General features: G+C 43.5%; 1 long non-coding RNA gene across 1 annotated transcript in view; it reads right to left on the reverse strand.

Annotated features, from left to right (window-relative positions):
- The window catches only part of LOC122923418, a 44,834-nt gene that overhangs the window by 12,068 nt on the left and 13,669 nt on the right, over positions 1-19,097 (reverse strand). Inside the window, exons 2-5 of the long non-coding RNA XR_006387291.1 lie at positions 10,109-10,182; positions 7,240-7,313; positions 4,242-4,315; positions 1,240-1,313 (exon numbers count right to left, since the gene is read on the reverse strand). This is a non-coding gene — a long non-coding RNA (uncharacterized LOC122923418). The remainder of the gene's footprint in view (positions 1-1,239; positions 1,314-4,241; positions 4,316-7,239; positions 7,314-10,108; positions 10,183-19,097) is intronic.

Raw genomic sequence — 19,097 nt, forward strand, 5'->3', positions numbered from 1 at the left:
GGAAAAAGGCTCCTTATGCTTTCCCTATCCAAGCCCCTGCAGAAAAATCACAGAGCTCCAACCAGTTGCCACAACAGCCCAGGGCCTTCTTAAAGGCTTCGGGCTATCAAGGTTAACGACGTATAAAACAGTGCACAAGGGACAGCTTAACAGGCAGGGTGTGATAATTCATGCACTGCAATAGTGGGAGAGGGGGATTAGTTAGGGGGATTAACCCTTTTATGCATAATCGCATATATGTACTGTATTATGCGTAAGTGGTTGCATGGAGAAGGAGACTGCTCAGATCTAACTCCAAACACATTAGATTCTGGCTGTATAACACAGCCGGAACCTGACCACAATGACCAGAATCAGCCATGACACCCACCCTGGTCCACTATTTGCTCAGATGACACAATCAATAGCAATTAAGATATATGTGTGGTGAGGGAGGGGGCTCCCTCCGCATTTCGATCTGAGCCCTTGCAGCTAAATCATGGGGCTCCAGTAGAAAACCATGACAGCCGTGGGCCTTCAGGCTGTCATGTTCAACCCCCTCTAAAGCTCTGTACAAGGCACAGCTCAGCAGGGAGCGTGTCAGAATCTCATGGACCACAATAGTGCTCTATTCTGGTCTATGTGACAAGCGATCAGAAGGGCGCAGATCCTTTCTCTCTACCGGGGCTTACATTTTTATTGAAAAAAAAGAAAAAAAAAAGCTGACTAAAATACAACTTGTCTCACAAAAAACATAACCCATAATATGGCTATGTAAACGGAACATTTTAAAAGTTATTGCTCTTGGAATATGGGGAGGAAAAAAAATGCAAAGATGAAAATGTGCTTTGTCTTTAAGGGGTTAGAGAAAGGGACAGGGACTAAAAGGGGAGAGATGGAGAAAGAGTAAGGTGGCGCATGATAAATAGGATAGTGGGGTGCTAGACAGCACCCTGGCCCTAACCTCCCACCTACAATGTGTTAGTGAGAACAATGGGCATACCCTCATTTAATGATTGCAAAAACATAACAAGTTTATCCTAATTAAAAGACATGGCTTTTCCTGATTATAGAAGTAAGGAAAAAGAAGCTTCCTTATCTCTATACATGAGATATGGTTGTGTTATAATAGAAGTGTCTGTATATGATATACATATGGAAACCACATACTGTATATCCACATGTATCAGGAAGATACTTCAGAACTAGAATTCATGTCTAGCCTGATTATTATCAGTAATTAATATAAATATTAATTACCTGTCTTGTGATTCTTTTCTTGTAGTTGACCAGGGAATATGTCAGGTTCCACCATTTCACTGGGCATCAGTTACCTATAAAAAGTCAGAGGTGTGATAATATGTTCCTGCTACATGCTACAGACATTAATATTTATAACACGCTAGGGACATAACTATATATCTCAGGGTTCATGTAAGAATAGGGGGGTGAGATAGAGACAAATTGAGAAGGGAAGATGGGAAGTGGAATAAAATGGGAGAGGAGGATTGGAGAGGGGGGATTAACCCCTTCACCCATAATCACATAGATGTACGTTATTATGCGTAAGGGGTTGTATGGAGCAGGCAGCTGCGCTGAGCCTGTTCCATAAGCAACGGGTGCTGGCTGTAGAAAACAGCACAGCCAAAATGGCAAGAATTGGTTGATAACGCCAAACCCGGCTTAGATGCCGTGTTTAATAGAGATAGCGGCATATGTGGACTTAGTCTAAGGGACGGGGCTCGCTCTACATTCCGATTCAAGCTCATGCTAAGATATCATGGAGCTCCAATCAGTTACCATGACAGCCCTTGACCTTCAGAAATGGTTTTCTGTCTGTCATGGTTAACTGCCTGTAAAACTGTGTGCATGGCACATATTAGCAGGCAGAGTATCATAATCTCATATACTACAATAGTGGGAGAGGGAAATTAGTTAGGGTGATAAACCCCTTCACCCATAATCACGGCGTTGCATGTTATTATTCTTAAGGGGTGGTATACAGCAGTTTGTTGTGCTGAGGCCACTCATTAAATGACAGGTGCTGGCTGTATAATACAGCCCGGCCAAAATGACCAGGATCAGCGATGAAGCCAAACCCGGTCTTTTAACCACTCAGCTGCCATGTTTCCTAAAGACAGCAACATATGTGGGGTTAGTCAGATGGAGGGTGCTCCTTCTGCCTCCCGATCAAAGCCCATGCTATGAAATCACGGAGCTCCAATCAGTTATCATGACAGCCTTAGACCTTCAGAAAGGGTTTTTGGGCTGTCATAGGAAAGTGCCTGTAAAACCGTGCACGACCTAAAGCTCAGCAGGCAGAGTATTATAATCTAATGGACTACAATAGTGGGGGAGGGGGATGTACCCCTTCACGCATAATCACGTTCATGTTCCTAATTATGCTTAAGGGGTTGTATTGTGCAGGTTAATGCACTAAGCCCACTCCATACACAATGTGTGCTTGCTGTACAATGCAGCCCAGCCTAAATGACTAGATCCGCAATGACCTTAAACTTGGTCATTTAATATCTCAGATGCCACGTTTAGTAGAGATAGCTGCATGTGTGGGGTTAGGCAAAGGGAGGGAGCTCCTTCTGCCTTCCATACCAAGCCCCAGCAGTGAAATGACGGGGATCCAATTAGTTATTATGCCAGCCCTGATCCTGTAGAAAGGGTCGTCGGGCTGTCTTGGTTAACTACCTGCAAAACTGAGCACAAGGCACAGCTTAGCAAGCAGAGGGTCATAATCTTTTGGACCACAAAAGTGGGATAGGGGTTTTAATGTGTGTGTGGGGGATATTGAACCCATTCGTGCATAATCACGTACATGTACATGGTAATGCGTAACGGGTTGTATGGAGCAGTTTACTGCGCTGAGCCTGCCCCATACATGATGGGTGCTGGCTGTATAATATGGTACAGTCAGAATAACCAGCATCAGCGATGATGCCAAACTCTGTCATTCAACTGCTCAGATTCAGGGTTTCATAGAGAGAGCTGCATATGTGGGGTTAGGCAGAGGAAAAAGGCTCCTTCTGCTTTCCTATCCAAGCCCCTGCAGAAAAATCACAGAGCTCCAACCAGTTGCCACAACAGCCCAGGGCCTTCTTAAAGGCTTCGGGCTATCAAGGTTAACGACGTATAAAACAGTGCACAAGGGACAGCTTAACAGGCAGGGTGTCATAATTTCATGCACTGCAATAGTGGGAGAGGGGGATTAGTTAGGGGGGATTAACCCTTTTATGCATAATCGCATATATGTACTGTATTATGCGTAAGTGGTTGCATGGAGAAGGAGACTGCTCAGATCTAACTCCAAACACATTAGATTCTGGCTGTATAACACAGCCGGAACCTGACCACAATGACCAGAATCAGCCATGACACCCACCCTGGTCCACTATTTGCTCAGATGACACAATCAATAGCAATTAAGATATATGTGTGGTGAGGGAGGGGGCTCCCTCCGCATTTCGATCTGAGCCCTTGCAGCTAAATCATGGGGCTCCAGTAGAAAACCATGACAGCCGTGGGCCTTCAGGCTGTCATGTTCAACCCCCTCTAAAGCTCTGTACAAGGCACAGCTCAGCAGGGAGCGTGTCAGAATCTCATGGACCACAATAGTGCTCTATTCTGGTCTATGTGACAAGCGATCAGAAGGGCGCAGATCCTTTCTCTCTACCGGGGCTTACATTTTTATTGAAAAAAAAAAAAAAAAAAGCTGACTAAAATACAACTTGTCTCACAAAAAACACAACCCCTAATATGGCTATGTAAACGGAACATTTTAAAAGTTATTGCTCTTGGAATATGGGGAGGAAAAAAAATGCAAAGATGAAAATGTGCTTTGTCTTTGAGGGGTTAGAGAAAGGGACAGGGACTAAAAGGGGAGAGATGGAGAAAGAGTAGGGTGGCGCATGATAAATAGGATAGTGGGGTGCTAGACAGCACCCTGGCCCTAACCTCCCACCTACAATGTGTTAGTGAGAACAATGGGCATACCCTCATTTAATGATTGCAAAAACATAACAAGTTTATCCTAATTAAAAGACATGGCTTTTCCTGATTATAGAAGTAAGGAAAAAGAAGCTTCCTTATCTCTATACATGAGATATGGTTGTGTTATAATAGAAGTGTCTGTATATGATATACATATGGAAACCACATACTGTATATCCACATGTATCAGGAAGATACTTCAGAACTAGAATTCATGTCTAGCCTGATTATTATCAGTAATTAATATAAATATTAATTACCTGTCTTGTGATTCTTTTCTTGTAGTTGACCAGGGAATATGTCAGGTTCCACCATTTCACTGGGCATCAGTTACCTATAAAAAGTCAGAGGTGTGATAATATGTTCCTGCTACATGCTACAGACATTAATATTTATAACACGCTAGGGACATAACTATATATCTCAGGGTTCATGTAAGAATAGGGGGGTGAGATAGAGACAAATTGAGAAGGGAAGATGGGAAGTGGAATAAAATGGGAGAGGAGGATTGGAGAGGGGGGATTAACCCCTTCACCCATAATCACATAGATGTACGTTATTATGTGTAAGGGGTTGTATGGAGCAGGCAGCTGCGCTGAGCCTGTTCCATAAGCAACGGGTGCTGGCTGTAGAAAACAGCACAGCCAAAATGGCAAGAATTGGTTGATAACGCCAAACCCGGCTTAGATGCCGTGTTTAATAGAGATAGCGGCATATGTGGACTTAGTCTAAGGGACGGGGCTCGCTCTACATTCCGATTCAAGCTCATGCTAAGATATCATGGAGCTCCAATCAGTTACCATGACAGCCCTTGACCTTGAGAAATGGTTTTCTGTCTGTCATGGTTAACTGCCTGTAAAACTGTGTGCATGGCACATATTAGCAGGCAGAGTATCATAATCTCATATACTACAATAGTGGGAGAGGGAAATTAGTTAGGGTGATAAACCCCTTCACCCATAATCACGGCGTTGCATGTTATTATTCTTAAGGGGTGGTATACAGCAGTTTGTTGTGCTGAGGCCACTCATTAAATGACAGGTGCTGGCTGTATAATACAGCCCGGCCAAAATGACCAGGATCAGCGATGAAGCCAAACCCGGTCTTTTAACCACTCAGCTGCCATGTTTCCTAAAGACAGCAACATATGTGGGGTTAGTCAGATGGAGGGTGCTCCTTCTGCCTCCCGATCAAAGCCCATGCTATGAAATCACGGAGCTCCAATCAGTTATCATGACAGCCTTAGACCTTCAGAAAGGGTTTTTGGGCTGTCATAGGTAAGTGCCTGTAAAACCGTGCACGACCTAAAGCTCAGCAGGCAGAGTATTATAATCTAATGGACTACAATAGTGGGGGAGGGGGATGTACCCCTTCACGCATAATCACGTTCATGTTCCTAATTATGCTTAAGGGGTTGTATTGTGCAGGTTAATGCACTAAGCCCACTCCATACACAATGTGTGCTTGCTGTACAATGCAGCCCAGCCTAAATGACTAGATCCGCAATGACCTTAAACTTGGTCATTTAATATCTCAGATGCCACGTTTAGTAGAGATAGCTGCATGTGTGGGGTTAGGCAAAGGGAGGGAGCTCCTTCTGCCTTCCATACCAAGCCCCAGCAGTGAAATGACGGGGATCCAATTAGTTATTATGCCAGCCCTGATCCTGTAGAAAGGGTCGTCGGGCTGTCTTGGTTAACTACCTGCAAAACTGAGCACAAGGCACAGCTTAGCAAGCAGAGGGTCATAATCTTTTGGACCACAAAAGTGGGATAGGGGTTTTAATGTGTGTGTGGGGGATATTGAACCCATTGGCGCATAATCACGTACATGTACATGGTAATGCGTAACGGGTTGTATGGAGCAGTTTACTGCGCTGAGCCTGCCCCATACATGATGGGTGCTGGCTGTATAATATGGTACAGTCAGAATAACCAGCATCAGCGATGATGCCAAACTCTGTCATTCAACTGCTCAGATTCAGGGTTTCATAGAGAGAGCTGCATATGTGGGGTTAGGCAGAGGAAAAAGGCTCCTTCTGCTTTCCTATCCAAGCCCCTGCAGAAAAATCACAGAGCTCCAACCAGTTGCCACAACAGCCCAGGGCCTTCTTAAAGGCTTCGGGCTATCAAGGTTAGCGACGTATAAAACAGTGCACAAGGGACAGCTTAACAGGCAGGGTGTCATAATTTCATGCACTGCAATAGTGGGAGAGGGGGATTAGTTAGGGGGGATTAACCCTTTTATGCATAATCGCATATATGTACTGTATTATGCGTAAGTGGTTGCATGGAGAAGGAGACTGCTCAGATCTAACTCCAAACACATTAGATTCTGGCTGTATAACACAGCCGGAACCTGACCACAATGACCAGAATCAGCCATGACACCCACCCTGGTCCACTATTTGCTCAGATGACACAATCAATAGCAATTAAGATATATGTGTGGTGAGGGAGGGGGCTCCCTCCGCATTTCGATCTGAGCCCTTGCAGCTAAATCATGGGGCTCCAGTAGAAAACCATGACAGCCGTGGGCCTTCAGGCTGTCATGTTCAACCCCCTCTAAAGCTCTGTACAAGGCACAGCTCAGCAGGGAGCGTGTCAGAATCTCATGGACCACAATAGTGCTCTATTCTGGTCTATGTGACAAGCGATCAGAAGGGCGCAGATCCTTTCTCTCTACCGGGGCTTACATTTTTATTGAAAAAAAAAAAAAAGCTGACTAAAATACAACTTGTCTCACAAAAAACATAACCCATAATATGGCTATGTAAACGGAACATTTTAAAAGTTATTGCTCTGGGAATATGGGGAGGAAAAAAAATGCAAAGATGAAAATGTGCTTTGTCTTTAAGGGGTTAGAGAAAGGGACAGGGACTAAAAGGGGAGAGATGGAGAAAGAGTAAGGTGGCGCATGATAAATAGGATAGTGGGGTGCTAGACAGCACCCTGGCCCTAACCTCCCACCTACAATGTGTTAGTGAGAACAATGGGCATACCCTCATTTAATGATTGCAAAAACATAACAAGTTTATCCTAATTAAAAGACATGGCTTTTCCTGATTATAGAAGTAAGGAAAAAGAAGCTTCCTTATCTCTATACATGAGATATGGTTGTGTTATAATAGAAGTGTCTGTATATGATATACATATGGAAACCACATACTGTATATCCACATGTATCAGGAAGATACTTCAGAACTAGAATTCATGTCTAGCCTGATTATTATCAGTAATTAATATAAATATTAATTACCTGTCTTGTGATTCTTTTCTTGTAGTTGACCAGGGAATATGTCAGGTTCCACCATTTCACTGGGCATCAGTTACCTATAAAAAGTCAGAGGTGTGATAATATGTTCCTGCTACATGCTACAGACATTAATATTTATAACATGCTAGGGACATAACTATATATCTCAGGGTTCATGTACGAATAGGGGGGTGAGATAGAGACAAATTGAGAAGGGAAGATGGGAAGTGGAATAAAATGGGAGAGGAGGATTGGAGAGGGGGGATTAACCCCTTCACCCATAATCACATAGATGTACGTTATTATGCGTAAGGGGTTGTATGGAGCAGGCAGCTGCGCTGAGCCTGTTCCATAAGCAACGGGTGCTGGCTGTAGAAAACAGCACAGCCAAAATGGCAAGAATTGGTTGATAACGCCAAACCCGGCTTAGATGCCGTGTTTAATAGAGATAGCGGCATATGTGGACTTAGTCTAAGGGACGGGGCTCGCTCTACATTCCGATTCAAGCTCATGCTAAGATATCATGGAGCTCCAATCAGTTACCATGACAGCCCTTGACCTTCAGAAATGGTTTTCTGTCTGTCATGGTTAACTGCCTGTAAAACTGTGTGCATGGCACATATTAGCAGGCAGAGTATCATAATCTCATATACTACAATAGTGGGAGAGGGAAATTAGTTAGGGTGATAACCCCCTTCAACCATAATCACGGCGCTGCATGTTATTATTCTTAAGGGGTGGTATACAGCAGTTTGTTGTGCTGAGGCCACTCATTAAATGACAGGTGCTGGCTGTATAATACAGCCCGGCCAAAATGACCAGGATCAGCGATGAAGCCAAACCCGGTCTTTTAACCACTCAGCTGCCATGTTTCCTAAAGACAGCAACATATGTGGGGTTAGTCAGATGGAGGGTGCTCCTTCTGCCTCCCGATCAAAGCCCATGCTATGAAATCACGGAGCTCCAATCAGTTATCATGACAGCCTTAGACCTTCAGAAAGGGTTTTTGGGCTGTCATAGGAAAGTGCCTGTAAAACCGTGCACGACCTAAAGCTCAGCAGGCAGAGTATTATAATCTAATGGACTACAATAGTGGGGGAGGGGGATGTACCCCTTCACGCATAATCACGTTCATGTTCCTAATTATGCTTAAGGGGTTGTATTGTGCAGGTTAATGCACTAAGCCCACTCCATACACAATGTGTGCTTGCTGTACAATGCAGCCCAGCCTAAATGACTAGATCCGCAATGACCTTAAACTTGGTCATTTAATATCTCAGATGCCACGTTTAGTAGAGATAGCTGCATGTGTGGGGTTAGGCAAAGGGAGGGAGCTCCTTCTGCCTTCCATACCAAGCCCCAGCAGTGAAATGACGGGGATCCAATTAGTTATTATGCCAGCCCTGATCCTGTAGAAAGGGTCGTCGGGCTGTCTTGGTTAACTACCTTTCAAACTGAGCACAAGGCACAGCTTAGCAAGCAGAGGGTCATAATCTTTTGGACCACAAAAGTGGGATAGGGGTTTTAATGTGTGTGTGGGGGATATTGAACCCATTGGCGCATAATCACGTACATGTACATGGTAATGCGTAACGGGTTGTATGGAGCAGTTTACTGCGCTGAGCCTGCCCCATACATGATGGGTGCTGGCTGTATAATATGGTGCAGTCAGAATAACCAGCATCAGCGATGATGCCAAACTCTGTCATTCAACTGCTCAGATTCAGGGTTTCATAGAGAGAGCTGCATATGTGGGGTTAGGCAGAGGAAAAAGGCTCCTTCTGCTTTCCTATCCAAGCCCCTGCAGAAAAATCACAGAGCTCCAACCAGTTGCCACAACAGCCCAGGGCCTTCTTAAAGGCTTCGGGCTATCAAGGTTAACGACGTATAAAACAGTGCACAAGGGACAGCTTAACAGGCAGGGTGTCATAATTTCATGCACTGCAATAGTGGGAGAAAGGGATTAGTTAGGCACATTAGATTCTGGCTGTATAACACAGCCGGAACCTGACCACAATGACCAGAATCAGCCATGACACCCACCCTGGTCCACTATTTGCTCAGATGACACAATCAATAGCAATTAAGATATATGTGTGGTGAGGGAGGGGGCTCCCTCCGCATTTCGATCTGAGCCCTTGCAGCTAAATCATGGGGCTCCAGTAGAAAACCATGACAGCCGTGGGCCTTCAGGCTGTCATGTTCAACCCCCTCTAAAGCTCTGTACAAGGCACAGCTCAGCAGGGAGCGTGTCAGAATCTCATGGACCACAATAGTGCTCTATTCTGGTCTATGTGACAAGCGATCAGAAGGGCGCAGATCCTTTCTCTCTACCGGGGCTTACATTTTTATTGAAAAAAAAGAAAAAAAAAAAAGCTGACTAAAATGCAACTTGTCTCACAAAAAACATAACCCATAATATGGCTATGTAAACGGAACATTTTAAAAGTTATTGCTCTTGGAATATGGGGAGGATTAGAGAAAGGGACAGGGACTAAAAGGGGAGAGATGAAGAAAGGGTAAGGTGGCGCATGATAAATAGGATAGTGGGGTACCAGACAGCACCCTGGCCCTAACCTCCCACCTACAATGTGTTAGTGAGAACAATGGGCATACCTTCATTCAATGATTAAAAAAAATAACAAGTTTATCCAAATTCAAAAACATGGCTTTTCCTGATTATAGAAGTAAGGAAAAAGAAGCTTCCTTATCTCTATACATGAGATATGGTTGTGTTATAATAGAAGTGTCTGTATATGATATACATATGGAAACCACATACTGTATATCTACATGTATCAGGAAGATACTTCAGAACTAGAATTCATGTCTAGCCTGATTATTATCAGTAATTAATATAAATATTAATTACCTGTCTTGTGATTCTTTTCTTGTAGTTGACCAGGGAATATGTCAGGTTCCACCATTTCACTGGGCATCAGTTTCCTATAAAAAGTCAGAGGTGTGATAATATGTTCCTGCTACATGCTACAGACATTCATATTTATAACACACTAGGGACATAAATATTTATCACAGGCTTCACGTGAAAATAGGGGGTGAGAGAGAGACAATTTGAGCACAGAAGAAAGAAGTAGAATAAAATGGTAAAGGTGGATTAACCCCTTCACCCATAATTACTTAGAGGACTATAATGACCAGGATTCACGATGATGTCACATCTGGTCTTTTTAATCTCTCAAACGCCACATTTAATAGAGATACGGTAGCTGCATATGAGGGGTTTGGCACAGGCAGGGGATTTTTATCTACTTTCCAATCCAAGCCCTGCAGCAATTTCCCAAACTTTATTAAGTTACCTTTACCGCCCTAGTCTTTTAGAAATGGTCTCTGGACTGTCATGGCGAACTACCAGTAAAAAACAATAGAGGGAGAGGGGTATTACAGGCGGGGTGGGGGGTTAACCCCTTTACACATAATCATGTACTTTAAGTAATCAAGTGCGTTATAATGTGTATAAGGTTGTATGGACCAGGTTGCTGTGGTTATCTCGCTCCATACACGACAGATGCTGACTTTATACTATAGCGCAGCCAAAACTACCAGGATTGACGATGATGCCAAATTTGTTCATTCAACCGCTCAGAAATAGTTGCATATATGGTTTTAGTCAGAAGGAGGGGGCACCTCTAACTTTAGATTCAAGCCCCTGCAGCAAAATCACAAGGCTCGAATCAGTTACAATCATGTGTCTCGGCCTTCTGAAGCGTCTTTGGGCTGTTATGGTTAACTGCCTTTAAAACCGCTCAGCTCAGCATGCAGATTGTCATAATCTCATGGAGCATAATAGTGGGAGAGGGCTATTAGAGAGTGAGGATTAATCCCTTTACACTTAAATACATTCTAGTATGTTATTATACATAAGGGGTTGCATGGCGCAGGCTGCTGCTCTGAGCTAGCTCCAAGCACATTGGGTGCTTGCTTTATTATATAGCTCACCCACAAAGATGAGGGTCAACAATGATTCCAAACCAGGTCATTCAACTGCTCAGATTCAATGTTTACTAGAGATAGCAGCATATGTTGGGTTAAGCAGAGAGAGGGGGCACAATTACTGGGCTCTAATCAGTTACCATGACAGCCCTGGGCCTTCTTAAGGTTCTTCAGGCTGTCATAGTCAACCAGCTCTGAATATTTGCACAAGGCAGAGCTTAGCAGTGAGCATGTCAGAATCCTACAGGCCTCAAACTTGCTCTATTATGGTCTATGAGACAAGTGATCAAAAGTTTGCAGCTTCTAGATCCCTATGGGGGAATTATATTTAGTGGGAAATTACAAAAAATTTTAATCATTAAACTTTCCCATTTTTAAATGTAAAAATAAATAAAATGTAAAAATATAACTAAAACAGGTGTCTTTGCTTCCTAATATTTCAGAACTATCAAAATGTAAAAAAATCGTCTTTTCTGCATGGTAGATGCTATAATGGAAAACTAAATAAAAACATGCAATTTGGTATTTATTGGTCACCTTCTCCCCACCCAAAAATATAATACTAGTGATCGAAAAGTCGCATGTAGCCCGAAAATGGTGCAGAAAAAAAAATACAGTTTGTCCATCAAAAATAGAAGTCCTTACACAGCTCTGTATGTAGACAGAAATATAAAAGCGTTTCTTTTCTTGCTATTGACTAGGCATATGTTAGATACCACCATCTTACTGGCAGCAGCATTTCTATAGCACTAAAAGATGCTGAGCCCAAGCTCTAATGTGTATAGGCCAAATTCTCTAAGTAATCTCAAACCCCCCAATGCCCCCCCCCCCCCCCACACAAACATACATACATGCGCCGTAGCACTAATAGTTGACTTGCTGGATGGACACTATGATACACACAGGGCTCTATACAGTAGCAGCACATACCTGTTAAATCTAGTGCCTCACAGGTGAAGACTCCTCTGATAGACATTCTCTTCACCAAAATTGGAAGAATCAGCCAGATGGGGATTTTGTATAGGTTAAGGCTGGCCATGGTCAATGCTGGACAAGTGAGGAGCCAAAGATGTCCCAGACACAATACTGTTATAGTGGCTGGTAGACACAGCACCAAGTTCTAACCTATTATGAAGCCTATATGACATCATCAGAAAATGAACAGAAGGCCAGCTCGGTGGCGGACATTTACAAAGATTTTACTCCCGTTTTTTGGCATTAAAAAACAGATGTGACAAATGTATTAAGATTAGTGTGGATCTTAATTAATTGCCCAGCATTTTTACTAAGACTAACATGATGTTCCAGTAATGAAAGTTAGACATGACATAGATAGGTCCTGTGTGTTTAACCAGAACATATATGTCACCTAACACTGTTGCTTATTGAATGTCAGGGCTCACGTGGTTGATGCTGTGTTTCAGTTAGGCCATTTATACATTACACAAGAATGATCCATGGGCTATACTATTCTAGTGTGTGCATATAGAGGTCAACTGCCTGATATAAAGAAAGGTATGGAAGCAGATTATTATATACATGTATATTAGAAAATTATATGATTTCCTATTATATAAACAAATAAATACAAAATATTAACTGGAATACCCCTTTAAATATCTCATATTGCCTCATTTGGGCATGTATTTAAATCACACATGCATTTATGGTGCTTATTACTATAATATATTTCTAATTACAATAAATCAAAATGTACTAGGCACCGTTCAGACTTGCGTCATTGCTTCCATTTATACTAGAGCTATATACACCAGATTCATTTTCAATGGATACCAGCTAAACTTAATAGACCCCATTTAGGTTAGTTGGGTCTGTTAGGATTTCCTGAAAGGTTGTGCTGTGGTCTGTGGCAAAAATATCACTGCAAACTAAGGAAAGTACAATTTACCCCTAGGAAGGATCTATTCCGGTCAATAATTTGGATTAATGTACCTCTCCTGTGTCATCTTGTCTTTGTCACATCTCCTGCTGGTTATTCATGTGTATGTCCTCTGATGACAATGGCCTGAGCTATACTAATGGCCAGTAGAGACATCTCCGAATTCTAACCAATTATGAGGTCAGGTCTCTATGACATCATCACAAGACGTCTCTGGGAAGCATGTTGCAATATACTAATATTCTTTAGCCTCACCTAAATTGTAATTTGCACAGGGACAGAATATATTGCATGTATCTAGATTTGATCTATGTGGCCTAGAGTCCTCATGGTAATACTAGGAGCACAAAGTATAAAAGTTCCGTAGGCGGCGCTCACCTGGTCAGTCTTGCAGTGGAAGCACGGACGGTGCTTGGAAGGGGCACCAGTTGCAAACTGTATGAAAATAAGACGGGATGTCCAGCTTTCCAAAAAAGACGTTGTTCTTTATTCCAAAATAACACAGGATAAAAGACAATCCAACACGGCAAGCAGGTCTACATGTTTCGGATGCTCTAATACTGATCCTTATTCATGATATTCATGGTCCGTGTGCATTCCGTATTTTGCGGAATGGAACAGCTGGCCCCTAAGTACTATCCTTGTCCTTAATGCGGACAATAATAAGACATATTCTATTTTTTGGCGGAAACGAAATATGGACATACGGAAACGGAATGCACACGGAGCAACCTCGGAGTTTTTTTTGCAGATCCATTGAAATGAGTGCTTCCGTATATGGTCTACAAAAAACGGGACGGACATGGAAAGAAAATACGTTTGTGTATATGAGGCCTAAGGCACAATTATCAACCAGTGAATGATTTTTATTTTTTATTATTTTACTAGGTGGATTACTGACATTTACTGAACAGAAACCTTCTGAGCGCCATGTATCAAATGTGATGTTGTTCCCCAAATCAGCCAGCAAGGCTGTATTCACATTGCCAGACAGAGACTTGTTGGCAGCAGCATCACATTTGATGGTGAGATTAGTTCAGTATGCATAGCTATTTTGGCAGTCAAAATGACAGACACCACAACCAGAGTAATGATGGGGGTCCATTGTTTGACGGAAGACACAATGCAGATGTGAACAAAGCCTTTGAGTCTACATTTTATTTTTAGGTCAGAAAATGTAAGTTGAACTTTGGCAGCAATAGGACATAAGCCACTTTTTATTTAGTAATGGCCCTATTTGTGTCTCTGCAATGGCACCGTTATATATTTACAGTAAGTGCATAACAAATATCTGCAATAAAAAAAGTTACAAAATCTAATAAAATCATACATCATAAATTCAAATTTACATGTACAAATTGCCTGATTCTAAATAACCTGCTGGCCTAGAATTAGCATTAACTCTGATAATTAGAGTACATACCTTTCCTGTGTCACCTCTTCCATATTTACATGCTTGACCACCTTCTTCTTAACTGTACAAGTGTCTGGAAAACAGAGTGGAAAGTTCTAAGTTATTATGTGATGTCATAACAGTATGACATCACAAGAGAAGAGGAGCAAAGAATGCTGGGGCGGACACTACATGACTACATGAAGACATGCATTGAAATCACACATACTGTACATTTATTTATAATACTTGTTCCTACATACAGAAATATATCTCTAATTAATAAAAATCTAAATGTAGTAGGCTCTTTTCTTACTAACACTGCGGCCCTGATTCATCAATACTTGGCAGACCTCGTCATAAGTATAATGCCTCCTCCTGCAGTCTATGCGCCAAGCTGAAATCTACTTCATCTAGTAACTGGCATAGATTTTAGTCATCATTTACAGCAGTTTCTGGTGCAAATGATGTTGAATGTGCTGAGGTTGATAGTACCACCCACCCTGGACTCATCCCACCCCTTTTAATTAACTGGTAATGTCAGTGTTAAAAACACCAGTTTCCACTAGACTTAGTTACAGTGGTCAGAATTGAGCGAATCAAAGCCAAACAAATTCAGGAAAAATTTGATTTGCCGCAAATCCAAATTTCCTTGCACCTCATGGTAACAAATCTATTTTTTCTGAAATGGCAGGGAAAAAAAAGAAACATACTCACCTCATCAATTCACCATCTATTCCATGACGTCACCACGCTGGCCAGTGATAAAGTCACCGCGCCTGGCCAGAGTGATGACATCAGCACGTCCCTGCACGAGATTTCACGCATTGCCACCAATCAAGATGGCTGTGACAGTTTCTTTGCAAGCAAATGGATAAGGTGAGTATCTATTTATTTATTTAACCAGATTAACCCCTGAAATGCATTAATTTTAATTTCAGATGCCACAATCAGCAATCAACATGGCATCTTAGGGGTTCTCCGTCATTGTGCCCGCTACATATAAAGGAATGCACCTCGTGACAAAGTAATTCGTCACCAATCGAATATCTTTGTGAAGTTCGGTCAAGCAGCCGAATCAAATTTTTCATAACTTCGCTCATCACTAGCAGTGGTATTTAAAAAGTGAAAAAAAATGATTTTGATAATTTTCCCCCAGTATCTTTCATGTACAGCAGAGCAATGAGACTTTGATTACGTTTCAGTGGATATCCACAAACTCGAATGGGCCACATTTAATTTACAGCAAGCTTTTGCCATTATTCACCATCACTGCAGACTAAGGATGACACAAATCACCCATCAGTTTTTCTAGTCCAATTCACTATAGTAGCAAAAATCCTCCCTCATGTCCTACTGGGAATTAGACACATTATTAATTCCTGTATTGACAAACAGAAAAACACTAAATATTTAGGATAGAGAAACCTCTAGGAAACAAACCCAAAATAGTTATAGGGTACAGCCACACATGTAGGTTTTCTGATGCAGTTTTGGGCATAATGAGCAGGAGGGAATATGAAAAAGAGTTGAAATTGTATCTGTACTTTTTACTTTCATTCCTTTTATGATCCACTCCTGATTTTGGCTTCTAAAACTGCATAAAAAACTGAGCATTCTCTTATATATCACCCCTTAGCGCATTGCCCCAATACATGCAGAGCATTCATTTAACTGCTCCCCAGCCGAGAACGTGCGCCAGAAGCTCCATGTACCCCACTGTGTTGGTGACTGAACAACTCCTGCTTGACGGCCAGGGATCAGCTGTGGTCCTGGATGCAGATCACTGTGATTGATATGTCTGTTCCTCGCTGCAGACCAATCACAATGCATTTAAGTTGTATTTAAGCGATCGTGTGCCGGAAACTCCACTAACCCGCTGTGCCCCACCATCACCCCTCATTGGTCCCTACTACAGTATATGACCTGTCACTGTGTCCTGTCAGTGATTTACCAATAGTGACAGTACATCAGCACCCCCAATTACCCTTCAATAAACTCCCCAGTCCCATAAACAATTATTGGGGACCTCAGTGCTTGTCTTGTCTATAAATACTCTGCGTTTCAAACCCCCTGTGACATAGCAAGGGGTTTTGTTTGGGAAGGCAGGTATTTTCCTCCCAACATGGGCGGCTAGGCTGATTTCCAGCCAGGTGAGATCAAATACCAGACCGGAGTTTATGTGCCGGTCCGGGTTTTGGCAGCACCTGGATGCAGCTGGGCTCAGAATCAAGGTCTCTGTTTTGGGATCTGAGGCATGGTGCCATGCTAGAGGGCTCAGAGCCGGATGTGGGGAAACAGTCCCACTAAAGCCTGTTGTGGACCACTGAAAATACCTGCTAACAAGGTGACTGTTTTGTGCTTTGGACTTTCCTTTGTGTGAACGAACACTAAGACTGAAAAATGTTGCTTTGTTTTTTCCTCCTATGTGAATAAACACTGAAGTTTTGTTTTACACACTGTTTCTTTTGCCTCTGTTCTGCGTCCCCTCACCCTGCCTACCAGAGCGAATCCTCACAATTGGTGTCTCGGAGCAGGCACACGCAGTGAGGTTGGCGTAAACGCCAAAATATTTTTTCCGGGTACGGCTGGATGTCCTGGATCTATAATAATGGAGGTTATAATGAAAGCTCTCCTAAAGGCTAATCAACACCAGCAAGAAACAAACCATCTGCTGTTACAACACGTGATGGATTTACAGATGCCAGGAGCGTCCCAGAGTGTCCATGATGTCCAGAAAGCTGTCCGTGCGGAGATCCCCAAGATGACACCATCATATGACGTCGAAACCTACCCAGCGATGTATGAGAAGGTGGCCACAAGGGAGAATCTACCCCGAGATCAGTGGGCTGAGGTCATCGCTCCGTTACTGACATCCGATTCCCAGCGGGTGTATTTCGACTTGCCGGACGATTAAGCGGACGACTACTAGAAAGTCAAGGGTGTGATTCTGGCAAAACTAGGGGTTAATGTGTTGGTCCAAGTCCAGTGGGTGCATCAGTGGGGGTTTAAGCCGGCTGAGCCTGTGAGACCCCAGTATTATAACTTTCTTAACCTCTTGCAAAAGTGGCTACAGCCTAAGGTTTTGAGCCCCACTGCTATGCTGGACCGTCTGTTAGCTGATATGCTCTGGAGGGCTTTGTCACCCCCTCTACAGCAATGGATCGGCCAGGTCTCCCCAGGTAATGCTTTTGAAATGGTCTACCTGGTGGAGCGCTATAAGGCTACCCGGAATCTAAAGGGGGGTTCTTTTGGGAGGGGGGTAGTCAAAACCTGTAATTCTCCACCCCAGACCTGGCAATTTGGGCCCACCAAACCCACCTGAGATATACCCCCTGTGGACCCAGCTCCAATAGTCTGCTGGCGGTGTCGGGAGCCTGGCCATGTACGAGCTGACTGTCCACATCAGGTGGAACCCATGGACACAAACTATTGCTTTCATCAGTAGTTATATATGCTAGGAAGCTGTGTGCAGCGGGTGCCCCGGAGATTTTGAATCACCTGTGCCAGGTGGAGGTGAGAAACATTCCAGCGGAGGTTCTGTTGGACTCAGGGAGTTTGGTGTCAATGGTAAAGGCTCCCCTGATACGGTCCACTGAGTATACTGGCCGGAAAGTTGGAGTCATGTGTATTCATGTAAACTTAAAAGACTACGCCACTGCTATGGTGTCTCTATCCACAGTTGCTGGCAGGAGGACCCACGAGGTGGCTATCACCACCAATCTATCCCATAAACTTAGATTAGGGAGAGACTTCCCGGGCTTCCCGACACCTGCTAAGAGAGTGACTGACACCCATGAGACGGCGTAATCATTGCAGAGTGGCCCGGTTCAAGGGGGAGACCAGAACCCTGGGAACCTGAGTCTGAAGGGCCAGTAGTAGGGATAACCGCCACTTCGGTGGAAGAGCGGGAGACAACCCTGCTAAGTGTGATGGTGGTAGACACGAATGACTTGCCACCGGGTCCTGAGCTGGCAGACCACAATGTCTCCGGGGATAATATTGGTACCGCCCAACACCGGAACCCAACCCTATCCCGAGCCTGGGAAAATATATTAATAGTAGATGGTGAACCACAACAACTGGGGCAGATACAGTGTTCCCCCGTTTTGTGGTTCATCATAATATGTTGTACCGGGTAAACCAGCTGCAAGGTGAATCCATTGAACAGTTGGTGGTGCCCCAGGCTTATCGCATTCTCATGATAGAGTTAGCCCACCAGCATGTTCTCGGGGGTCATCTGGGAATGCAGAAGTCACAGGACCGGATACTTCAACGGTTTTACTGGCCCAGTGTGTTTAAGGAGGTGAAAGAATTCGGAAAGTCTTGCCCGACCTGCCAGGCAACTAGCCCCCAGCGCCTTTTCCGCAGTCCCTTGGTACCTCTCCCAATCATCGAGGTGCCGTTTGAGTGAATCGCTATGGACCTCGTAGGCCCAGTACCGAAGTCCGCTAGAGGACACCAAAACATCTTGGTTGTACTGGACTACGCCACTCGGTACCCAGAGGCGGCGCTACTGCGACATACATCGGCAAAGCTTGTAGCTAAGGAGCTAATGGAGTTGTTCTCCCGAGTGGGGCTACCTAAAAAGGTTCTGACTGACCAGGGGACCCC

Source organism: Bufo gargarizans, unplaced genomic scaffold (assembly GCF_014858855.1).
Source record: "Bufo gargarizans isolate SCDJY-AF-19 unplaced genomic scaffold, ASM1485885v1 original_scaffold_1579_pilon, whole genome shotgun sequence".
Taxonomy (NCBI): Eukaryota; Metazoa; Chordata; class Amphibia; order Anura; family Bufonidae; genus Bufo; species Bufo gargarizans.